This window comes from Magnolia sinica, chromosome 5 (assembly GCF_029962835.1).
Source record: "Magnolia sinica isolate HGM2019 chromosome 5, MsV1, whole genome shotgun sequence".
In the NCBI taxonomy this organism is placed as follows: Eukaryota; Viridiplantae; Streptophyta; class Magnoliopsida; order Magnoliales; family Magnoliaceae; genus Magnolia; species Magnolia sinica.
Genome location: NC_080577.1, coordinates 88010727 through 88037188, shown reverse-complemented (window position 1 = coordinate 88037188; position 26462 = coordinate 88010727). Strand labels below are relative to the sequence as shown.

Below are 26462 nucleotides of genomic sequence, written 5' to 3'. Positions count from 1 at the left end.
TAAAATTTTTTACAGGCTATCCAAACACACACAATCATTTACGTGTAAATCATTTACTGCTTAAAGCCAAACTAGACAGGCATCTGTAAATCATTTACAACTTAAAGGATGTCTCCTGTTAAAATGTTCACATTTTATCTAAGGGTGGTGATGATACAAAAAGAGAGAAGTGGTCTGATGCCTCTGAAGGTGATGAATTTCCCTGATTTTTGGTTTATGGTCCATTGGCTCCATTCACTATTTGCACATACTCAATCAATAGCTCTGACATTGTCCATTTATGCGTATGCGATAATGACATGGAGGCATGGGGGAGGCACTGGATTAGCTTCTTTTGAATGATCCTTAATTTCTTTTTATTCCTGAGCTTGCCTGTTCCTTTGTGGCCAATTCACCGTGTAGGTTTGTACTACCTGAAGACTATGATCCTGCTAATTCTTTGCTTTCAAGTTCAGAATTATTCCCAATGGGTTTTCTATTACGAATCTGGTCTTTTTTAAAAAAATAAAAAACTTAAGAATCATGAGTCCGGATCCTCTGTTATTCGGTAAACAGGGATTCTCTGATTGCCTAATCCTCATTGGTCCACGTCACCACTCACTTTAAAAAAAAAAAAACTAAAAGAAAAAATCGGACTCCAAACCATTATGAAAAAAACCAAAGGGAAAAAATAAAAATAAAAAAGGGGGGGAAGAAAAAAACCAATGATCCGGACTCCATTTGTTGCTTCTGCGTCCCTCCTCTCCATACTTCTTCACATCTCTCTCCTTCCTACTCTCACTCATTGCTTCTTCCTCAATCCTCTCCACACTTCTTCACATCTCTCTCTCTCTCTCTCTCTCTCTCTCTCTCTCTCTCTCTCTCTCTCTCTCTCTCTCACTGCATTTGGCTAAAGAACGAAAGCTCTCTCTCTCTTTGTCTCAAAGGAAGGAAGTACTTTTGTGGTGAGTAAAATGCTCTTATTCTTCTTATTTGCATGTATGCCAAAATCCAAGAATTACATTGGTCCGATTATAAGGCTCGTTTGTTTCTCCATTATACATGGTAGTGTAAAATTAGTTTTCACCAGTGTTTGATAGAGAAGGAAATTACCATTTTAATTACCCTAAAATCGGATGTAATGCTACTAATCAGACAAGAATTGTATTTCATTAAATATGTAGGGCCCACCATAATTTATGTGTCTGATCCATGATGTCCATCCATTTTACTAATTCATTTTAGGGCACTAGACCAAAAATGAAGCATATCCAAAGCTCAAATGGACCACACCACAGAAACAAGTGAAACAATGACGTCTACAATTGAAAGTGAAACTTGGATCAGAGCTCACAAGGATGTGCATCTGTCATCCAACCTGTTCATAAGGCCACACAAAGATGGATGAAGGGTAAACACATATATCAGCTTGATCCAAAACTTCTATGGCCCTAAAAGGTTTTAACGGTCTATGTTCAATTCTCCCGTTTCACTTGGTGTGGTCCATTTGTGAAATAAATGGCCGACAACATGGATTAGACACATAAATAATGGTGTTCCTTGTGGTTCTTACTCCTCTTGCGTTTTAATTTCTCAATTTTATTGCCGACCAATCCAAACAATTATAACTATCAACGTCACATGAAAACATCAATATATAATCCTAAACCTGACTCCCACGGCTGGTCTGGGCCCAAAATTTGAGTCCATTTAAAAATTGGGCCTGGTTTAATGTCATATTTTGTTAGGCCAAATGGCCCATCTATGATCTCAAGGGCATTTTGGTCTAGATCATGCATGATTGGTATACTTAAGGGGTGTTTGGATTGTAAGTTATTTGGATAAGCAGGACTATCACAAAAAGTATAGTAGTAGAGAGCAAATAGATATAAAAACAAGTGTGAATTCACCTTCGGACAAAAGCTAGTTGTCTTTCAAACAACTTCTTTCTCAACACCAGTGTTCACATTCCACTATATCTTTTCCCTTTTCAATTTCTTTCTAGGTGCAGTACTATAATCAGGAAAATCAAAACATACACTGAGGGAGAACTAATCATCAATAGCCCTTTAATTGTTGTAGCCAATTCAGTTTCATTAAAGGAACAAATCCCCCGTCAACATTTAATTGGAAATTTGTAAAGAAAAAAGATCTTGTAGGAGTGGAAATATCAACTGAAGATAGTCACCAACTTTTTAAAATTAACTACTTGCATTAGGTATCATCAAAGAGAAGATATGTGGTTTAAAAAATCTCCTATGTTCGTTGTTTGTCAATTTTTCATACCATATGTTTCTTTCATTTGGATAAGTTAAGTAGAGGAGGTAAACCATGACTAACAAGAACCATAATAAACCTCCATCCCTAACCATTTCAAAGTAAGAGCCTTCAGAGTAATGTCCATACAGGGGGACCATGCCTTTTCCCTTAGGTGATGAATTAGCAACAACAGCCGAGGAAGCCATGCCACTAATCTCACTGAAAAATTCCACCGTTTTTAACATGTTTCTCCACATTTCTGGTTATTAGCAATATTATCGATGACATCGATATTGTTTTTGTATCACCGGCCAGCGAAACTTGTAGCAATACTGATACTTCAAACACTACATGCAACACAGTAGGTCCCTCACTCTAATAAATAGTGGGTGTTCCCTCTCAATATGTCCCGTGTGCAATGGCCCACCTGAGTTTTGGATCAGATGTGGGGCTTGGGTTTTTTTTAAGGTGATGCATATGATGGATTGTAATACCTTGTTTCTTTTAAACGGTGGGTTCCACCATTAAACCGCCGTTACATATGATGTGGCCCACATAAGCTTTGGATGGCCCTCATTTTTTTTAGCTCATGCCCTAACCATGTCGGGCAAAACTGATGAACGGTGTGGATTTATCACATATAGCCATGGGGCCCACTCTTCAAAAAAAAAACAAAAAAAAAGATGTAAAGTAAGTGACGTGCTGACGCACGTCACCCACAAAGCAACCCCTCTCCTCCACGACTCCCTCTCTTCCCACTACTCTGCGGTATGGTTGCGGATGGGAACCCATCCACCATGATTGTTATCATCATGGTGGGACCCAGTCCTCAATCTAAACCGTTCATTAAACTCCCAGCCCACTAACTCACCTGACATTATTTTTTTATATCTCATTTTCTTATGCTATCTAGAGGAAACGAGAGAGAAAATCATAAAAGAAATTGTGATAAGAAAAAGAGAGATCAGGAGAAGGGAGAGTATCCATGAGGGTTCAACATCGAGTTCAGAGTCGACCAATCCAAGCTAATACACGTAGAAATCAGCATCGCTTAAGATTATTTTCCTCCCATCACGCAATTTTTTCATAACAGGTAGGTGATCTTTCCCTATTTGAAAAATTCATAAGAAATTGCCTTATATAATTTGGATATTGAAATATTCATAAGGAATTCCCTATTGAAGAATATTCTTTATGTGACTACTGAACCAATGCAAATATTATTATTATTATTATTATTATTATTATTTTCTTTGCATTTGATATTATCTAATGGGATGATGAATATTTATATGATCAATTATTATTTTTTATTTATGCAATGATTCTTACAGATGCTCTGATATTATTTGTTACAATGTTTCCTTGTAAGTTAGATGTATCTTATGTGAATAATTATTTGTTTTATGCAATGATTCTTACGGGTGCTCTGCCTAGGGTCATTCCCAAAATGATCAGCACGACACGGGTGCTCTGCCCAGGGTCATTCCCAAAAGGATCTGCACGGGTGCTCTGCCTTGGGTGATTCCCTAAAAGGATCTGTACACACGGGTGCACTGCCCTGGGCTTTTGTCCCTAAAAGGTTATACCGGTGCTCTACCGAGGGTCATACCCTGAAAGGATCAACACCGGTGCTCTGCCGTGGATCATCCCCTAAAAGGATCAGCACACATGAGTGTCTTGCCCACTCCAAATCTTAGTATTTTTAGAAAAGTTATGTTAAATAATTTATTCATTTCATAATCGTGAATGTTAAATTATTTACTATGATTTTACATCCAATGTTCGTCTTATTTTGATTAATATGTCGAGATTAAATTTGGTAATATTTGTGAGATTTTCAACTCGGGATTGATGTGATCCTATTGAGTTGTCAACTCATTATATTTTAACCGTTTCAATTTATGAATATTTCGAAGATGCAGGGTACTACTATTAGTAGTGGAGCATGGAACGTGGTTGGATGCACATGACATGTCATTCTACATAGGATAAATTTTATTTTATTTTAGAACTCTGAATGTAGTAATGTTTGATTTGATTTTCTTATTTCAAGTTAAGTTAAATAAGTATGCATCGATGAAATAATAAATTATGTAATTAGTTATCTTAGTTTGTGTTTGGATTTTAAAGTTTTGGGTTATGGTGGGAAAAAAAAGAAATGCATATGAAATGGACATACTTTATCTTCTTTTTTTTTTTTTTTTAATTTTTTTAATATATATGTCACGGGTCTGGAATTTGGGTCCTGAAAACCCTATTCGGGTACCCGAATTTTGGGGCGTGACATGGATGGGCTGGATGCCGTGAACACATGACTCGGCCCCACATCTGTTAGGTAGGTAAGGTCACTGGAGCGCTCCCCTTGTTTGAATGGATGGCAATTAGTTCAATTGAGCATCCAAATGCAATATAGATTATCTTAATTTATCATTAGCAAAATGCTTAAAAGTAGCTGAATTGCAATTTCGTTGCTTCATCTAGTTTTAACCAATTTAGAAGAGGATTCAAACATACCCGGAATTGGGAAAATCAATGCAGCAAAAAAATCTATAAACGAAGTTTACCTCATGGTTGGAATGGTTGCCTTATTCTCTGTGTCCTGCAAAACTGGTGAAGAAGTAGATGGACTAAGTGATGAGATTACCCTTAGGATATGATATAATTTTGTGATAGTGCGAAGTGATTCCACTTGAGAATATGATATGGTTGATAGACTATATGATAAGGTTGCTCTTGAGGATATGATATGGTGACAATGTGATATGGTTCCACTTGAGAATGTGATATAGTTATCGTACTATGTAATGAGGTTACACTGGAGGATATGATATGCTTGTGTGATAATATGATGTAGTTACATTTGAGAATATGATATAGTTGATAAATCATGTGATTAAGTTGCACATATGCATATGATATGACTATGTGACAGTGTGAAGTGGTTCCAGATTGAAGAATGTGATACGGTTGATGGATTATTTGCGCCTGAGAATATGATATGATTATGTAAGAGCGTGATAAATGATCTCCACTTAATAATATGATACGGTTGATGGACTATGTCATGACGTTGGATAATCCAAGGTTGTGTGACAGTGTGATTATGTTACACTTAAAAATATGATATAATTGATGAACTATGTGATGAGGTTATGCTTGAGGATATGATATTGTAGTGTGACGGTGTGATAAAGTTATGCTTGAGAATGAAAGAAATTGAAGGACTGTGATGAGGTTACACTTGAGGATATGATATGTGGTTGTGTGAGTGTGATGTGTTCACTTGAGAATGTGATACAGTTAATGGACAACGTGATGGAGTTATACTTCAGGACATGGTATGGTAGTGTAATAGTGTGATGAGGTATATATCCAATTGAGAATGTGATATGATTGATGGACAGCGTGATGAGTTTATACCTGAGGATATGATATAGTTGTATGATAATGTGATGTAGTTACACTTGAAGATATGATATAGTTGATAGACTATGTGATCAGGTTGCACTTGAGCGCATGACATGGTTGAGACGATAGTGTGATGTGATTCCACTTGAGAATATGATACAATTGATGGGCTATATGATGAGGTTACACTTGAGGATGCATATGATATGGTTGTGTGATAGTGTAATGTGGTTCTGCTTGAGAATGTGAAACACTTTATGGATTGTGTAATGACACTATCAAAAAAATGGGCAAATACTACGGATAAAAACCGTAGCCATAAACTTATAGCTACGGATAGTATTTGTAGCTGAAAGTAGTGCTGGATCCATAGCAATATGCCGAATTTAATAACAGCTCAGCTTACTGGCTATTCCTACATTTAAAAAAAATTATAATCATTCATTTAATTACCACCTGCATAATGATTCGTTCATTCAATTATTGTCATTCATTCATTCAATTATAATCATTCATTCAATAATGAATCAATTACAATCCTTCATTCAATCAATTACAATTACAATTACAATAGTGCTAAAAATATAAAGAAAGGTCATCATCCTTTTCTTGGTGAGTCTGTGCGCACTCGCGTATGGTCAGGTGCATCCTTCATCCACTATAGATAGAAAATGGATGCGAGTATCAGTAGTCCACCTGCACATCCGATAGCTATACCGATAACTTCTCTTGTGCGTCTTCTGTAATTATTTGAGCGCGAACCACCACTAGAGGACTCTGCAACATAAAAACAAAGAATCAGTCAATTAAAGAATGATGAAAACTAAATGCAAGGAAAACATAGAAATAGGATGGTTGAAAACCTAGAGAAACATGTATGGCTGACACTAGCGGCCTGAAAGTTGCTTGAAATGAAATACAGCAGGTCCCTTTTCCAGCCCAAAAGAAGTGGATCTCCATGGCTTTGTCTATCACATTTGCCATGAACATTTCTATGACAGCTCTTTTGGAGCCCTTGGCTTCATCTTGGATATTAAAATCTTACAGTACTTTCTCCCCATGACATTTCATTTTTTGTCTATCATCCAAAAAAATTCAAAGATATTGAACATAATATAGTTTGAAAGAACACACCTTCATATGTTAAATGACAAGTGATACCTGGATGTAGACATCAAATATGCGCCTCCCAAGACCTTTCCAAGACTGAATCATCCATGACTATCACTGCAAAGTGGAGTTTGACGATGTATTTCCCATTCTTCAAACCAAGGCCATGGTACGTTAATGAGCTTGGTGAAATCCTTGCTATTTTATATAGTTCTCACTCTAAAGTCCCCAGGATTTGAGAATCTGTCGTTGCTATGTATTGAGGGCCATTGGGGTTGGAGATGTAAAAGCCTGTGTTGCTTACTGCCCATTGATGTTGGGAGCTGGTGTACAATGATGAAGGTCCCAAAATTTCTGAGTCACCGTAGAAATCAATGCCGGATGCAGATGTTTGTTCTGTGCCACCACAATTCACAGAGAATGAAGTGTCTACAACAGAAGGAAAAAAAAAAATCAGCCCTCAGCGTTAGGCACAACAGAGCTCAATCTTCTTCAAGACACTCATTGACACCACAAACAGGAAAATATGCTCAGCCCTGTTCCATTATCATATCTTTTGATGTTGTGTGAAAGCTATGCATCTGTGTCAGATGAAAGACCTGCATTCTTAGACACTTTGTTCTTACCAAAGTTTTTTGTTGGATCTTAGGGGGGAAAAAAAAACCATTTAAAATCGAGTAGTCGAATGAAGTTTTATGGACGCCTTGCTCACATTGCTCTTTTACCTCGTTATAATGGCAATCCAATTTGTAGAGTTCCAGAAGCATTTCAAACCCATTAGTTTTGGGACCTATTTGGATTGGTGGAATCCAAAAGTAGATTTGGAAAGGAAGACGTCACATTGGAGGAAATCTGTGGAAAAGTATCCTAAATAACCTACTTGTTTTAGCATTCATGATTTCCAGGGAAATGTAGATAGGTCAATGTCAAAAAGTTCTCTAAAAAAACGTGGAAATATCCATTCCTGAGGTTGTTTCTTTATTTTTTATTTTTTTTAAAAGGAAATGGAAATCACCTTTTTTTCAAAGGAAAACTGTGCAAACGAAAATTGATTTCCACAACTGCTTTTGTTTTCGCAAATGGCAGAAAACATCACATCCAAGGAAATGATTGATTGTTCAATGTAGAAAAGAGGATTCTGCCAATCCAAACAGGTCCTAGAAAAGATAGTCAATTAATGAAAAATGCTGTTAGCATCTCTGCTTTTGGGTCTGATTTAAAATACATGATATGCAATGCCAACCTCATTCAAATTAGAATAATGATACCTGATTCAAGATTGTTTTTTTCCATTTTTCTTTGTTTCCTTTAGTTCAATTCAACTGAGCATGCCTTGCATCCAAACACGCCTTACGTTTAATAAAACAACATCGCCAAAATCTGTGGCCCATAAGACATCTGCATTGAGATCCATAAATTGAGTTTGGCAGCTTGGATTTGAATCCTGTCAGATCCATAAATTGAGTTTGGCAAACTAGATTATGACATCAGAATTATAGTGTATATTCACTGAAGATAGTTGCTTTGGACATTGCCAAGAAATTAAGGGCTACATGGATAATTCTCGACAGGTCAGTCAGAATATTGGTGAATATTTAAAACCTAATGGGACTTTCTCATGTCAATACAATACCCTTACACTTTCAATGAAAGACAGGGTATTGATATGATCTGAAAAATACACAAAAATACCAGGTTCAGTAGAGTACTAAAAGTTCATCTCGAGAAATAAATATTTTGCCTCAGTTCGCTGATCAAAGTACAAGAAGCAAAACTGGAAATTATCTACATCTGCAATTCTTTGAAAATATGGACAGCTGCATTTTTATGGACTCTATAGACAATGACTAATGTTGAAATTATCTACAGACAGCTGCATTCAGTGCACCTGACATTCTCCACAGAGTTCATAAATTAACATATGGATGCAGCAAAACTGGAAAAATGAAATCTTGTGTTATTTGCATTGAATAATCAATCCCCCTTCCATTCAAATTAAATAAATTAACAATTAAAGAAGATCTAACCGAAGGACTTATGTCCTCCATTCCTCAAGTTCTTTGTAATAGTTATCCAACTGCACCATCCCAATTCCAATGCTGAAAGCCATGAAATAAATGAATGAAAATCTCAAATTTTCAGATCCAATCGCCATGCACCCAAACATAGAAGAATTGTTCTGCATGTATGACAACAACATATGCTTGAATCTGAAAAATGCAGTTAAAGAAAAATGTGATTGTTGCAAAGTTTCAAAACTACATGTGTGAAACCAAAACTATGGAAGAATTGTTTCGTTGTGTGAAAGAACCAGTTGTCATGACAACAGAACATCCAGTTTGACACTCAAAGATGGGGAACTTGGTTTCTAGATGTGGGGCCAATGGATGGTCTATCCAAGCCATTGGTCTGACAGCCCCCATCATGGATGGTGTAGTATTTAGCTCATTGATTAGCGGAACAGGATTTATAAAGCCAACCTCCAGTAATTCGGAAAAGGTTATGATGATGATTAAGTAGCTGTGGAAAAGGATTCAAGAAGATATATTTCCTAGAAAGATAATGTGTTCATGATCATTGGTTAGCCGTGCTAGCCTTTTCTTTTCCAAACAAACACAAACCCATGTAACTTAAGTACATAATCAAGTAATAAGTAGAAAATATGGGAAAAGAAACTGAAAAGCACCACAAACATATCAAAAGGAATGCTTAAAGCACCACAAACACACACTGCTCAGAAACTGAAAAGCCAATTGCCAAATCCACAGATTCATGCGTATATACATATATGCAATGGATGCAGGCAAATGGATATTTTAGTTCAGTCTTTGAAGAGGAAAATAACCCAAATGTATCCTACATTAAGACGCCATTTCATGAAAAAAACAACAACAAAATACAGTACCATCAACATATATGACTGAATGTGTCAAGCAGGAAAATGGGTATTTTTGTTTATTTTTCAAAGAAATGAAAAATCCCATATAAATTCTTCATCTTTCACAGCAGGCAAGGGTTAATTAGCATCCAAAACAGAACGCATTTTCTGCTATTAAATGCTTATAGTGATACCAACCATATAAAACTTGAGGAGGTATACATGTTCAGACTTCAGGTGCAAAAGTACAGTATTCTTCTGTGCAGGATTCTGCACCATGTAAACTAGGATCTACTAGGCTTTTGTTGTGGATGGGTGGGACGTCCCAAAATCTCCTGGTCAAAAGATCCCAATCCTTGATCTTTGGCATATTTTTTGAACTCTAATTTGGGATGCTGCTTTGTTTACTCTTAATTGTCTAGTTGTGGGCCTGGGATCAAAGCTTAGGATCTTCCAATCTAGCAGACTTTCGGCGCATCCCTCATCCATAGAGGGGCTCAGCAGTTCGATGGTCTGGATCACCAAACAACAGGACTCAAAACATTCCTCACAACCATCCATCTGCATAGAATGGTAAATAGAGGTGGAAAACAGAAAAAGATGTGAAATATCATCATTTGGTCATGCGAAAAAGGAAAGAAAGGTCACATCAGTTCAAGAATAGAAATAAAACCCAAATCAAGAACAAACGAATCAGATTTACCAATCACATATCAGGTCATGAACCACACACAGATTTAGTTCGACAAGCACGTATAAAGAAAACATGACTCTGAAAAGGCCAATGGCCTAGCAGAAAAATTCTCAAACCATCTCACTATTTGCTAGCAGTCATATCAGGTTAGATTAGATAATCCTTTTAAGATAAATCTGGATATTTGTCTGTCTATCTAAACCTTTTAAGATAAAGTGGAACAACACCTACAATATTTTCGTATATATTCATCCTGGGCAATAAGATGCCGAGGCACCCATCCTGTTTCCTCAAATCATTTCAGATAAGATATCGAAAAAAGGTCTAAGGGTACGGGTTGATGCTGGTAACTATATGATATAGATAAGAATGCTCATCTGTCATGTATTCATGGAAGACCATCTAAAGAGAAGAACAGATCCAAGTGTTTAGAAACTCATGACAATATGATATGATGCAATGATCAAACCTGCACTGCAAAACAATTGACAAAATGCAACTGAGAATGGATCTTTCAACTACAAACTTTAGAAATAAAAGAGGAAATATAAAATAGAATGTAAGAAAAAAAAAAGTGCTAACTTTTATTTTTCTAAAGCAAAGAAGATATGACAAAAGTGCTATCTTTTAGTTTCTGACTAGATGATCTACAATGTTGTTCACACCTGATACACGGATAACATTTGCCAAGTTGGCATGTGGAGCCCCAAGTAGAGGTGCATGTGGACCAACGGAGGATAGTGCAGGTTTAGCAAACTCCTACAATCTCAGGTATGCTCATGGAAATTGAAGTCACCATGCATTGATGACATAATGTCTGCTGATGACAGGAGAGTCACCTCGGCATAGAAAGATCATAAATAGAACCGTTGTCCAAGTCCTTGAAAAGTACTCATGATGACAATAAACAACAATGCAAAATCTGGAAATCAAAGGGGATTTAAAAGCAGAATTAATCCAGTTCACTAACTGCATCATACAATGAAAGCAATCTACCAAAATTTGCAACTGAATCATTGAAGATAAATGATGGACAACAAGGAATTATTCCAAATATCAAACCGACTGACTTGTAGATGTCCAAACAACTAATCAGATAAATGATGTTTGAATTGCATTTCATTAAGAGAGTTACATTACAATTTATAAAGTTAAGACAGTATCAGTTTACACAATCAAGTGAGATAAAAGGATAGATGATCATGGGTTTTTGTCCAATTTAAGCAGTAGTATCTTACAGAACTGAGACATAGCCATCAGAAGAAAATGTAACCATCCTCCAGCCACGAGGATCAATTGAATTGATATCCCAGTTCTCCAATACATTATGCGGGTCATTCAGTTCGTTCTTTATAGCCATTAAAGCAACAACTGCATTAGGGGAGAGAGAGAGAGAGAGAGAGAGAGAGAGAGAGAGAGAGAGAGAGAGATTAGAGAATGCTGGTAATGTATCATAAAGTCAATACAAGATTTCAATCTAAAAGTTGGATTTAAAAAACAGAAAATAGGTCCTTCAGATATGGGTGAATGAAAAAACTGGGCAAGCTACAATACCATTAGAGGAAACTAATATCTTCTTTGCTTGAGATCAGAAAATCAGATAGTTTTTCTCCTGCTTGTGGAAGTTACAGATCTCTGCATGAAACAAATTTAAAAAAATGATCATAGCTTTAACGTTGCCAACATATGAATTACACATCATCCACAATCTTTTCATTTGGCGCACATATTTGTCATGAATAAATGAGCAGCTCCAAAAGTACAGTGCAAAAATAGAAGAATGACTTGATGGACCTGAAAAAATGAAGGCAAAAAAGAAAAAGAAAAAGAAAAAGAAAAAAAACTGAAGGCAGTTCAAATCCACACCTTGATTTCATTCACTTCAAAAGAAATGTCAGTATCAAATCCCCATAGTACTTGTAAAGAAGCTTCAAACTCTTCTGTCATACCCATTTTGGCCTAGACACCAAGAAAAGAAACCCCTGAATCAAGAATAAGAATCCCAGAACTTGTTAAGAAGGTGTTTACTAATAAGACTCACCAGCCACCAGGAGGATTTGGGGATGAAAAACAGACCAGGTATCAAAATTGTAGAGGGTAATATTCCTGCAAATAAAAAGGGTGTAAGTTTGATTGACTTGTAATGAACAAATTCACTTGATCAAGTCAATTCAAATTGAGTCAGTTAATACTTACAGCAAGTTTGGACTGGTTTTTAGGAAGGAAAGCTATACAGGTCAGATTCTTTGTATTGACAATACAACTTAATAGTGATAATGTTTCATCCTGATATGACTTGTATTACTGATTTGTTTAGGTTGGCATTCGAAACCTATCTCTACACAGGGTCATCATTAGATCCATAAATCCAGAATAGAAGGGAAGGGATCATGATTTATATATTAACAAAGAGATCAAACTGCATTTTCACAAACGGAACTAGATTCTATTAAATTGCCAAGCATTTCCTTTGTTCATGAGAACTAGAAAGTGATCACACTCAGTTCCTTGGGATCGTATGTCTCCCATGTATTCCAAACAACTCCAGTTTCATTTTAAGGACAAAAAGATGGGCCTGATGAAGCAATTGACCATATCTGGCCCTTGATCAGACTATAAGGTAGCCTGGTTGCATCAGTATATAAAACAAAATCTAGGTATGGTTCATATGGTGCAGTACTACGCCACAACATAAACACTGAGCATCTATATTGGTAGAGAATAATCACAGATTTCCACTCATGCAATGCCAGAAAAATACAACTATAGCACAAAACGTTGACTACAAATCTGCGTTGTTAAACTTGATAATGGTGAATATATTGTTCAGAAAGAAAATGCAAGGTCAGAATCCAAATACTTGAAGCACTTAAAGAAACTAGAGATAGATGCAATCAGAAAGCATACTTTGTCCTTGATCAAGCTGCTGATTCTAAAAGGGCCAGCATCCTCCAAAGCTGAGAGAGCTCTTTCCTGTGAAAATTGGCTTTTCCCTAGTAAGTAACACATCAGACTTTCCCATGTAGTAGTAGTTGTAATCTAAGCATTGTCCCAGCTAAAAGAATCCAGTTCCGCATTCAACTCTATCAATGATACCATTAAACATAAATTTTATATATATATATATATATATATATATATAAGCCATCAAAATCCATTATCAAGTGAGGATTGAATAACTTATCTTAATTAGAGTTACAGAAGCTACACAATGCATTTCAATAAACTGAAGTTACTGAATATTAATGTCTTCAATGAAGAATTTTTGGTGCCTAAATGATCTTCATGTGAGAATTTTGAACTCAACAGAAGTATCCAGCCCTCCGAAGGGGAAAGGGAGTAGCAACTTAAACAATATCAAAAGTAGAAGATTCATGTTAACTCTATACTATACAACTACAGAAGGAAAGAAAGAAAATATGTAAATAAAACCAAAAAAAAAAATCACTGAAATAATCTAAAGTAATTATGGAGAGGATAAAGACATCCGGATAGTGATCATATGAGTTATTATTTTTATTTCTTATCAATTTTTCAAAAATTTTCCTTTTAAAGAAAAAATAGAAAAAACAATACCATTGACGGTATGATTAGATTCGCTCAAGTGCAACCTAATCGCATATTCCATCAACCATATCATATCCTCAAGTGTAACCACATCACATTATCATACAACCATATCACATCCTCAGGTGCAAATTCATCACGCTGTCCATCAATCGTATCAAATTCTCAAGCGCAAACAGTCCATCAACCGTATCACATTCTTCAATTTGGAACCACTTCACACTGTCACACAATCATATCATATCCGAATGTGCAACCTAATCACATGGTTTATCAACTATATCATATTCTCGAATGTAAGCACATCATACTATCACACAACCATATCATATCCTCCAATGCAACCTCATCACATAGTACGATAACCATATCACATTCTCAAGTGGAACCATATCACACTGTCACACATTCTCAAGCGCAACCTCATCATAGAGTCTATCAACCATATCATATTCTCAAGTGGAACCACTTCACACTATCACACAGCCACATCATATCCTCAAGGGTAACCTCATCACTTAGTCCATCAACCGTATCACATTCTCAAGTGTAACCCCATCATACTAGGACAATAATATATCAACGCCTCAAGTATAATCTCATCACATATTTCATCAACTGTATCACTTCCACAGATGCATGTACCTATTTTGATATAGATTCTACTCTCTTACATGATGTCTGTCATTTCTTTCATTTATATTTAGAAATTTTTCAACCCTATAAAAAAACTCAAAAAACTATTTATCTTACCTGCATTGGGACGCCTTCTAATAATCCAAGTCATCGATCTCAACTAGTTATTACTTCCAGTACACATTTCATGGGCTGCCATGCAAACATCATACAAGTTGCTCCTATAAACACAAGAACAAGTCTTTTGGAAGTTCCTTTTCTTGCTATGGAGCATTCCAAACCTATAAACATTCAAAAGAGGCCCATTAAGTAACTAAGAATTCTAAAATCAAATCATTGAAACAATTCTACTCAATGATTAGGGGAAAATGGATTGAAAGATGCACCTAAACTTGTGGAACATGTGGATTGGTGGCTAAGTTAAAGCTCACATGAATGCTTTAATTTGGCAGATTTTTGGGGTATCTCCCATTTTCAGTGGGTCCATCATATCAACAGATTAGACTGCCTTATCATAGTCCATCTGTATGGAATGGGCACATTTGACACATTAAAACCCAATAATTCTTTCATTTGCTGGCCACTGATTTGGTTGTTTCACTTGATTTTTTTTAATTTTTAATTTTAGTTTTTGGGATGTTTTGTGAAGGACATTGAATGAGGCATGTATGACCAAGTAAATGAGACAACTGGCTTAATTATCAGACCACAACATGTTCATAGTTGGATGAGTCTTAAATGATGATGATCCCCATTTGGAACATTAATTAGTAAAATGTGCGCATGCATAAAAGAGGCATCCATGCCATGGGATGCAGTACAATAGATAAATCCAACACAATGCCCATGTATATATGCAATGTACTATGTAGACAACTAAAGACAACTATATGATCAACATGATAGTAGTTGCAATCAGTGTTCATATTATCGGCGAAAAATCGATAATATCGCCGATATTATCGGTGTCGCTGGAGTTGCGACACCGAAACTCACTTTTTTCGTTTCTCTTCCTAATATCGGCGAATATTCGGCGATTTTATCGATTTTTAATGTAAAATACAGTTTTCGACCAAAAATCGCATCTCTGTCAAGGGATAACTGTAGCCGACAACTCCTTCTTGACGATAAAAGGGACGATAATATAGGGAGCTGCGTAAATACCAAAAAAAATCGAGAAAAAAAGGGAAAAAAGAAACTTTTGGAAGTATGTACATGTAGAATAGGATCGTTGATCGGAATTAATGGGGCGAAAAATATGCGAAATCTTGAAAATTTTGGAGAGATTTTTCGAGTTTTTAGGGTTCCCTTCCGGAACCTCTTCTATCGGCGGCTTTTGCTCGAGTTTTTTCAGGGTTTCGGGTTTTGAAACCCTTTTATAGAATCAGATTGTGTATGAGTTACTCGGTACGCTTTTATCGTGCTGAGTAAACTCAGTTGGGCCTACTGTGAATGTATGTGGGTTATCCACACCGTCCATACATTTTTCTAGCTCATTTCAGTGGTTGAGCCAAAAATTGAAGAATTCCCAAAACTCAAGTGGACCACACCACAGGAAACAGTGGGAATAATGACTTCCACCGTTGAAACCTCATTAGGGCCCATAGTGATGTTTATTTATTATCCAACCTGTTCATAAGATCACACAGACATGGATGAAGGGAAAACACAAATAAAAGATTGATCCAAATGTTCTGTGGCCCCAAGAAATTTTGGACGGTAGAATTTCAATTCACACTGTTTCCAGTGGTGAGGTCCACTTGAGATTTGGATGTACTTAGTTTTTGGTTTAGAGCCCTAAAATTATATGTTAAAAAGGATGGACGGAGTGGATAAAATATTTAAATCATGGTGGGCCCCACAGACTTTACTTAGTACGCTTAGCGTGCTAAGTTACTCGGTACGCAATCCGCGTCCCCTTCTATTGCGTCCTACCCCGCTCGCTCAGACGGTAATCCGTCCGAGCAGGGCTCTGTGGGGCCCACCATGATGTAAGAATTTTATCCACACCGTTAATTGCTTTTCTTAGATTATTTTAAGATCTTACTATGAAAATGAAGTAGGTCCACAACTCCAGTGGACCACACCAAAGGAAGATACAGAGATAATGACACCCACCGTTGAAACCTTCCTAAGGGCCACCGTGATGCTTTTTTACCATCCAACCTATTCATAAGGTCATGTAGACGTTGATGAAGTGAAAAAACAAATATCAGCTTAATCCAAAACTTCTCCAGCTCCAAGAAGTTTTTAATGGTGGACGTTTAATCCCCAGTTTGTAGTCCACTTAAGCCCTATACTTGCCTCAGTTTTTGGCTCATATGTTAAAATGATCTGAGAAAAATGATGAACGGCGTGATAAAACACTTACATCACGGTGGGCCCCACAGATCCCTGCTTGGACGGTAATACGTCCGGGCGGGGGTAGGCTGCAATCCGCATCCCTTTGGAATGAAAGCAGCAGGCGTGCTGACCTCGGTGGCTTGGATGTCACCAAGTTCCGTGGACCCCACCATGATGAATGTGTTATATCCACACGGTCCATCCATTTGGCGAGATCAATTTAGGTCATGAACCCAAAAATTAGACAGATCCAAATCTTGGGTGGACCACACCATAGAAAGCAGTGGGGACAATGATTCCTATCGTTGAAAACTTCCTAGGGCCCACAATGATCTTTATTTGTCATCCAAGCTGTCCATAAGATTGCATAGTCATCGATGAAGGTAAAAAACAAAAATTACATTGATCCAAAACTTCTATGGCCCCTAAGAAATTTTCAACGATAGACGTTCAAATTCACACTATTTATTGCGGTGTGGTCCACTTAATCATTGGATATGCTTCATCTTTGGAATCAAGCCCTATAATTATACGGTAAAGTGGATGGACGGAGTGGATAAAAGTATATAAATCAGTGGACCCCATAGAGTTGACTCAGTCCACATAAAGTATTACATGAACTCATTTTAATTACAATTGGAGTGATTTTGATTATAGTGGGCCCCATAAAGTATTATATAAACTCATTTTGATTACAATTGGAGCGATTTCTTATGGCAACGCATGCTTTTTGAGCCCTATTAAATGAAAACTTATTATTTAATGCATTGTTTTGTAATTTTTTTTATTCCTAAATATGCAAATATGTGTATTTAGGCATGCCCTGAAGTTTTACTGAAAAATTCCATCAATTTCCCCATTTTTCGCCATTTTTCTTCGCATTTCCAGTTATCGGCGATATTATCGGCGATAACGATATTATATCTTTATCTCCGGTCAGCGAAACTTGTAACGATACCGACAACTTGAACACTGGTTGCAATCCTATGTAAAAGTTGTCAACAAAACTATTTAGATATTTAAGTTGTCAACAAACATGTTTAGATATTTAAGTTGTCAACAAAACTATAAACAACTCAGGATGATGAATCAAACCTTGATAAAAATTGTGCAAGCGAAAGGTCACGAGGGGCCTGCATATCATCAATTTCAGTCATCTGAAAAACCCTCTCTGATCGCTCGTTTGCATTCTCATCTGAACTTTCGGTAGCCAACTCTACTGCAAAAATTTATCAAAGCATGGTTGTACATCAACAGACAAGTTAATTGACCTCATTAATGCATGCACTGAGTTTGTTTAAACAATTTCGATAGTGGTTGTTACAACCATTATAGTGGTTTATTGACTTGCCTCTGTCATGTCTGCTCTCAACAGAGACATAAGTAAATTGACCTACAGAAATATAAGGACCAGAAAAATATTGTTATATAATAAGCATGGCATGAGCAAACCTTCTACTGTATAAGAAGTATTGAACTAGACTGGCCAAGGTCTTAGAATGCTTATGTTGTAATTTGTAAATAGTAAATACTTGTACTTTTGTTAATACTACTACACGGGACAGAGAATGATGCCCCAATTATTACAAGATTAATGTATGGGGTCGTTTGGATGCATATAAAATAGGTTACCTATAAATGAAATACATGGTGCGACTCAATAGCCCAAAAAATAGATTGTTGAAATGTGAGACCAACTTGTCGAAATTGTAAATTAGGCTTCCAGCAAGAGCAGCCTGCAGCCCACCCTGTTAATCATTGTATGATTATCTGTGGTCATGCAGGTTATTACGAAATGCCCACAATGGCTATGAAAATGACCCGTTTTGTCATTTGTTATGGGTGTTTTATACTTAAGGCAGAGACTTGTGAGGGAGGCTGACCAGCATAACCACAGCAATAATCAGCTACAGGCGGTTGCGTTGCTTAAGGAGGTTCCTGAATGGGTGCTTGACTTCCTTGGCCACACGGCTTGCCTCCACAAGCTCTAAGAACTTGGACACAAAGAAAACTTCAACATAATCCATCACCAATAAGAGAGATTTCGAATTGCTATTAGTTTTACATCCAAAACTTAATTTCATTGAGATTTAATATCGATTCCAGTGAAGAAACTGGTGTTTTGGATTAAAACCCAAGAGGATTTGAAAGATTCAGACCTATAAACTCATCATCTAACATTAAAAACACATAAAAAGGTAAATGGAATTGAGTTTCTCTAAGAAAACCTAAGAAAGAAACGCAGCTAAGAAGATTAGGCAGAAGCAACGAGTGGAGTCCAGATCCTTGGGTTTTTTCTTCTCGTTTTCTTTTTCTGTTTTTTTTTTTTTCCTCTGGTTTTTTTAATAGTTTGGAGTCCGAATTTTTCTTTTAGTTTTTTTTTTTAAGGGCGTGGTGACGTGGACCAATGAGGATTAGGCAATCAGGAAGTCCCTGTTTACCGAATAACAGAGGCTCCGGACTCATTCAATGAGCGGTGAAAAGTAAAATAGTGCATTGTCCCAACTCAAAAGGAAAAATTGGACAGTAACTATCATCGAATTATTGTAATTTTTCGATTAGGGGCCATCTCCAAGTCGGTTGGTGACTTGGGCGATCTAGATTGCCGCACACATTACAGTAAATGAGACACCGTCATTTCCAAAATGGTGAACTCAGGTGCAGAAACTCATCAACCGTACACCTGGCATACATTGCTGATAATCCTGGTAGTCGAAATCATGGGCCCCAGAGTGGATGAGATACTACCCGATATCACAACATCATAACAATTGATCGCCTGGTATTAAACAGCCGAGATCAGACTTAAAATCGTCATATCAGGCATACGCTTCAAAACCATCAGCATTTCCTACTTCTTGATCTAAATTCGTCATAAATTGCTTAAAAATCCGGCAATTTTCAAGAACAGGAAACGAATGCAAGCAGACAATCGAGAAATCTAAGATCGAAATCGAACCTTGGAAAGAATCGAAAAAACAAGATCGTCCGAGCTCGTGCGGATCTGCTGCTACGTGGAGACCGATGCAGATAAGCTTTTAGAGATCGGGTGATGATGATGAGATCGAAGGTGAGTGAAGGGAGATGAGACCAGCAACGGATATGAATGAGATCTGGAGCTGGAAATTAGAGTTTTGGATTTGGGGATTTTTTCGGGACCTCTGAAAGTAGAGAAATGGGAGAAGGAAGCAGACGCCATTTGATTTCTCACTCTGAGGATTTTCTTTCATTTCCTTAGTTTTTTCTTCTCGCTTTCTTTTTCGGGTTTTTTTTTTTTTTTATTCCTTTGGTTTTTTTCACAATAGTTTGGAGTCCGATTTTTCATTTTACTTTTTTTTCCAAGTGTGTGGTGATGTGGACCCGTGAGGCTTAGGGCCTGTTTGGGAGCGTGGATTTGGAACCCCCTGGATTCGCAACCCCCAGGATTGGAAACCCCCTGGATTGGTAATCCTCTTGGTGTGTTTGGCACCCTGGAGTGTGAATCAACTTTAATTCAAAAATACCTATACATGGTATATTTACGGGGGTTTGAATTTAATTACTAAATCAACTTTAATATCCCCAATTAGTGAGATATATAATTTTTGACACTATGGTTGTGATAAGCCCGCTAAAATATATGCTTTGCCTAAAAATGATGAAATTCCAAGTCTCAGATGGACCGCAAGCACAAGATCATGTCCGAGTGACTAACCAACGATTTTTAATCGTTGATTAATATGGACAATGTTTGGACAGTGCTGGACAATATTTGGACGGTGCTGATCTACATGAACAATGTTTGGACGGTGCTGATCATCGTTAGTGGGCCATGTGCCCAGTAGAATGATAGTGTACAGTGACATACATTTATACCTGCAACTATTGAAATGATTTTAGGTGTAATCCAAGCTCTCACCTTGGATTACAAACCCCCTCAAAGAGGGGATTGGGAACCCCCTGGATTGGCAATCCCCAGTTGCTTTATGCTGCCAAACAACCAAGGGGATTTGAAACCCCCTCTAATCCCCTCCAATCCCCTCCAATCCAAGGTGCCAAACAACCCTTTAGGCAACCAGAGCGTTCCTATTTACCGAACAACAGAGGATCCCGACTCTCCGCGTCGTGCAACAATCGGTCTGGTAATGTTTATAACATATCCACACCTTTCGTAAGTTTATTCCTAATGGGATATTGAAATTTTAAAAATATTAACCTGTGTCTATGATATTCACACCGTTCATAAGTTCATTTATACTAGGATACTAAAATTTAAAAATATTATCTTGATCCAAAACTCTCATGGCCTTATGAATGTTTCAACACTGGACGCTTAATCCTCACTTGAGTCCTCGCTTGAGTTTTGGATCTCTCTTGTTTTTGTAAGTATGTCGTAACATATTTCTCACAAATATCATGTGGTCCCTACCTAACTGGCCATCCACGCCAATTCTCGCAAAGGCTTCCACAGGGACGCGGATTGGGTGCTACCCGCACTAGTACCTTACTATAGATGTTCCTGATAGGGGCTCTTCGGGCCCACCTGGATGTATGTGTTTCATCCACCTCATCCATCCATCTAATTTGGCAGACCATGTGCATGAGCCTAAAAGGAGGCATGTCTAAGGAAACAGTAGAGATGGAATCGGGGTCTCCAGTGGTGGGCCCCACAAAGACAGGATCGTCAGTCTCCAGCGGGTGTACCCAATCGGCATGGGAACGCTCTACTTTCTTTCTAGAAAATAAAAATAAAAACAGATAAAACGGATTTTCCAGTTTAACTCCCTATCTTTTAGGTTATTACCAGATAAAACACTTGCTTTCAAAATATTTCCAACAGATTTCTATGAAAGCGCCTAAAGCTTTCACCGTTAGACATTCGGCCGCCTGCCATTATGTAGTATTAGGGTTGTAAATGGTTTTTGATACTTTATCTTTTAAAAGATCGTGGATAGTCTGTGTTGAAGGCACGGAAATTTCATTAATCCACGCCATTTCTGTTGACTACAGCTAAAAAGAGTCATCTAACAAGATATACAAGATTTCTCTCTCCCAAATAGATTACTAATTAACTACACAACATAATTTTGAATGTATATTACATTTTTAAATCAGCCTATGATTTATGTATTAGATCTATATTGTCCATCAAAATTTGCAGATAATTCTAGAGCATGAGCCCAAAATTGAGGTATATCGAAACCTCAAGTGGATCACACCACAAACTACCATCGAAACTTTTCTACGGCCAGCTGTGAAGATTTTTTTCCATCTGACATGTTTATTAGATCACACATATCTGAACAAAGTTAAAATACAATTATCAACTTTTGGGGTTTTGTTGAGCCTCCCTTGATGAGCTAAGTTGGATAGCATAAAACAACATGTTGGACTGCGCCATGGAAAAAAAAAATGGACAGACACCAAAATATGTTCCACTCTTATATATCCCGTTCGATTCACTGTGGCCCACATGATGGTTGGGTCTTCAAAAGAAAGCACTGGCACCAATGAGATGAATTAAATACCCTCTTCTTCTTCTTCTTCTTGGTTAATCTTTTCTTATTCCTTTAATGGGTGATTTTCTTATGCCATTAGTAGGCTGCACAGGGTTCATCATTATTGAATCATGTGCCATTATAATGCAAGATGCATGAGATATAGGGTGTGCTTGCATTTTTCAATCGACTCCCACGATTGCTAGCCCTCTTGTGGTGGCTGGTTCTGATCCAAACCACCTGACTGCTTGGTCTAGTCTTGCCTTTAAAACAATATTTTTGCATGTCTATTCATTTTGATTGCGTACATCTTCTAAATGAGTTGGATGGCATATACAAAACATGTATGGTCACGCACCATCTAGAAGGTTTTCAATCGTGGGCATCTCCATCATAACTATATGTGGCCCACGTGAGTTTTTTATAGGCGCAATTTTTGGCAATTAAGCATTAGGGTGCGCAAACGATGAATGGATTGAAGGTCATAAAAACATCATAGTGGGCTCCACAAATTAATTTGCTCTTAAGGTCTAATGCAAAAACAACTGTAATAGATCTAACCTTGAAAGGATATTGGGTGAGAGGAGAGTAGGAGAGATGAAAAAACTCTATTAACATAGGGAGCTTGCTACCATGTTGGTGGAACTTTTATAAGATCCAACTCGTTCATTGAGTATGTTGTCTCTCATTTACCCTATAATTCAAAAATTACAACAACCCACAATTTAGATAGGCAACAAACATAGGAAAATGCTTGCATAAATCCCCACCACTAGTCCTGTATAAGGCCCACCACGGTCTCTATATTTCATACAATCCATTTATCTAACTTGCCTCATCAGGATGAAATCATTTCCTAAAAATCGCGATATTCCAAATCTCATACATGTCATAATCCACATTAATTTATGGAGGCTCTAGGTGTGATTCCAAGTAGTCCATGCGACGCTGGCTAGATAAGGCATGCCTAAATTCTACGTAAAACCCTAAATTCATGTTGTATGGCCCACCTAAGTTCAGAATAATGTAATATCTTGGGACCTGGCAAGTAATGTCAGATGAATGGATTGTATTGTAAATAAACAACTCCACGTGCCCTGTAAAGAACAAATGATAAATGTACCATTTCCAATTATTTCAAACTCAGCCTCGGCCTGTGAACCTGATGAGTAGACTAAAATCCAACAAAAATGGTTGGGCCTTTTTTCACATGGTCACTGTTGCTAGCTAACCCACACAACGAACTAGGGTATTATCTCGAAGGAATGTATAGATTCCTTGGGCCTTTGCACTATATGAATGGGAACCATAATGTCCAGTCCATTGATCTTATGGCCCACTTTGTACAAGGACCATGGCCCTATTGTTGTAGTTTTCTTAGCCGTTTATTTGTAGGCCATTGGTTTAAGGGTTATGGTCTTTCTTTTGGAAGATTTGTCGAGCATTCCCATTCACATTGGTTACACTATACAAATGGTTCAGATCCATGTACCATGTGGTCCACCTGTAGTAACCTCATGAACATATGTTATGATATCCTTATATGATTCTTGCTGCTATTAGTGATCTAAACTCATCATATGGTTAAAGCCTCTTTCCATGACCCATCCTAATGGATATGTTAATTTGATCTATCTATTTGTATTATTTTTTGTTGGTTTTCAATGATCCACATCGTTAATTTTGTAGGACCCTCTTCAGTTCTATACACAATTCAAGCAATCAAGTTTTATTTTACACCGATCCAAATTCATATGATTTGGCCCACTTATATTGATCCAAACCTTTGACATGGGGCCATTTTGATAGATAAAAAACATTGACATGCTGGGCTATTCAGTGGATCCAAATTGCTCCTATGATTCGCCTCATTCGGCGATATAAACTCATCATAAGATTGAAGCTGCTTTTCATGATCCCAACTCATCATATGATTAAAGCTGTTTTTCTTGATCCTTGGCAATGGATATGCTAAATTGATCCATGCCCAAATTTTTGTAGGACCCTCTTCAATTTTACTAATGATCCAAGTTATTCATATGATTTGGCCCATTTCCAATGATCCAAACCTTCGACATGCTTGGGCCAGTTCAATGGATCAAATCATTTAATGTGTTAGGCCATTTAGCAAATTTAAACTTTTTATATGATTCGGCTCATTCAGCGATCCAAATACATCATATGATTCATGCTGTTGTTAGTAATTTAAATTCATCATATGATAGAAGCCTCTTTCCATTACCAATCCCAATGGATATGTTAAGTTGAACCATCTATTTGTAAAATTTGAAGTTGATTCTCGGTGATCCCCTTTATTAATTTTATAGGATCCTCTTCAATCTAGACAAAATTTAAAGAATTAAGTTTCTTTTTACAATGATCCAAATTCATATGATTTGGCCCATTTTTAGTGATCCAAACCTTTGACATGGGCCATTCTGATGGATAAAAAACATTGACATGCTCGTGCCATTAAGTGGATTCAAATTGTTCATATGGTTCGACTCATTCAGCGATCCAAACTCATCATACAATTGATGTTGTTTTCATGATCCAATCTCATCATATGATTGAGGCAGCTTTTCATGATCCGTAGCTGTAACGACCTTGGAATTTTTGTGCTAATCTTTCCTTAAGTAGTTGTTTTAGGGGTAATTAGCGCTTTACTCGATTGCTTGTGAAATCCGCATCAGTTACTTTAAATTGTATTTGCATGGCTCTAAACGTGTAGATTAGTGAGCGCTATGTTACTCTGAAATCTGGGATCCATCGCTAAATCCAGTTGTTCTGGAGAATTTTTGGAAGTTCTGGATCGGACCTGGACTGCGCGTCAAAAGTCCGATGGCGATGATCTTAGGCTGTTGCGGTCACTGAGTTGGGCTTGACCATCACCTCGAAAATCAAGTCCATCTGATGTTCTGGGTCGATTTGCTTGAGCTCGGAGTGAAGAGTGTGAGAGCGGTTGGAATTTATTAAGCTTTTTATGAAATCTGAGTCGTGTCGCTTGCGCGACGATTTTAAGCTATCTGACCGTTGGATTCTGACCCAATTTCACCCTCTGATCAGGATAGTTGGCCCAGGCATATCCTAGTGCTTGTGGACCCGATCGAGTTTCCGTGACCGTTGAATTGAGTGTGGTCCGCCACGGCTGATCTGAAGAGCCGGTCGGTATGAAAACTCAGCTTGACATAGATCCATGGTCAATGAGCTTAAGTCCAACCTTTCGTGGTTATAGGCCCACCAGAAGTGCTTCGTTGGATCGATAAAGGCTTACTTTGGTTATAACCTAAGTATACCTTGTCCCTAGGGTTATTTCCATCATTCTGAGGCCTATTTATAGTCCTTAAACCCTAACCCTCTTTTCCATACGAATTTTCTCTAACCCTAGCTTGGAAAGAGAGTGGAAAAGAGAGAGAAAGTGAGAGAGATAAGTTGGTGAATCATCTTGGTTTCTTCTTTCTTCTTCTTCATCTTTGAACCTTCATTTTGAATCGTTCTTCTGACGGTTCTGAGTTCTTTTAGGGTAAGTTAACCTAACCCTAACTTGTGTTAGAGCTTAGATTAGTTTTGGAGTTGTTGTATCTCATTTCTATCCTTGTTTTAGGGTATTCTAGCGCCGTTGACGAAGACAACTCGTCTAAATCAGTTCGGTGGTTCTTTCTTTGCTTAAGGTGCGGACTTTAAGTGTATAGGTTATGGTTATCAAGGCTTTCAATCCCAGTTAGTGATTTATTCTTGTTATGGATGAGATTTCACATGCCAAATGTTGTGTTTACGTTGCTTTCCTAATATGCATGTGCTATATTGAGATTTGTGTATTCTGTGTATTTATAAAGTACCGTATACGTATAAAATACGCACTTGTGTTTGCCGTTTACCATGTATGGGCGCTATTGCTTAAATCTAGGGTACCGCCGCATTTGCATGTGCTTTGTAGATGTGGCGCACTTTGAGGCGATGTTATGCGTAACGTAAGATGAAGACGCTGAGGGTGTACGCGTGAGGGCACGCATCATTTTGTATACATCCTTGCATTAACAAGAGTACTTAGGATTAATTTAATTGTTCTGCTTTATCATTACTGTTTGATTGAACTGATAATATGTTA

General features: G+C 37.4%; 1 long non-coding RNA gene across 3 annotated transcripts; it reads right to left on the bottom strand.

Moving 5' to 3' along the window:
* Positions 1-1602: 1602 nt before the first annotated feature.
* LOC131246254 (uncharacterized) lies at positions 1603-20132 on the bottom strand. 3 transcript variants are annotated; one of them, XR_009171262.1, is made up of 12 exons: positions 19837-20132; positions 18576-18871; positions 17973-18096; positions 13239-13324; positions 12198-12313; positions 11886-11966; positions 11570-11702; positions 8787-8938; positions 8028-8695; positions 6811-7188; positions 6513-6617; positions 6163-6426 (listed from the first exon to the last, which is right to left on the bottom strand). It is a non-coding gene; the product is annotated as an uncharacterized LOC131246254 (long non-coding RNA). The 3 variants fall into 3 exon arrangements; XR_009171263.1 differs by lacking the exons at positions 6163-6426; positions 6513-6617; positions 6811-7188; ... (3 more) ...; positions 18576-18871; positions 19837-20132 and adding exons at positions 1603-1992; positions 4806-4848; positions 12373-13211 and having other exon boundaries at positions 12198-12290; XR_009171261.1 differs by lacking the exons at positions 6163-6426; positions 6513-6617; positions 6811-7188; ... (2 more) ...; positions 18576-18871; positions 19837-20132 and adding an exon at positions 12373-13206 and having other exon boundaries at positions 7927-8695; positions 12198-12290.
* Positions 20133-26462: the final 6330 nt, after the last annotated feature.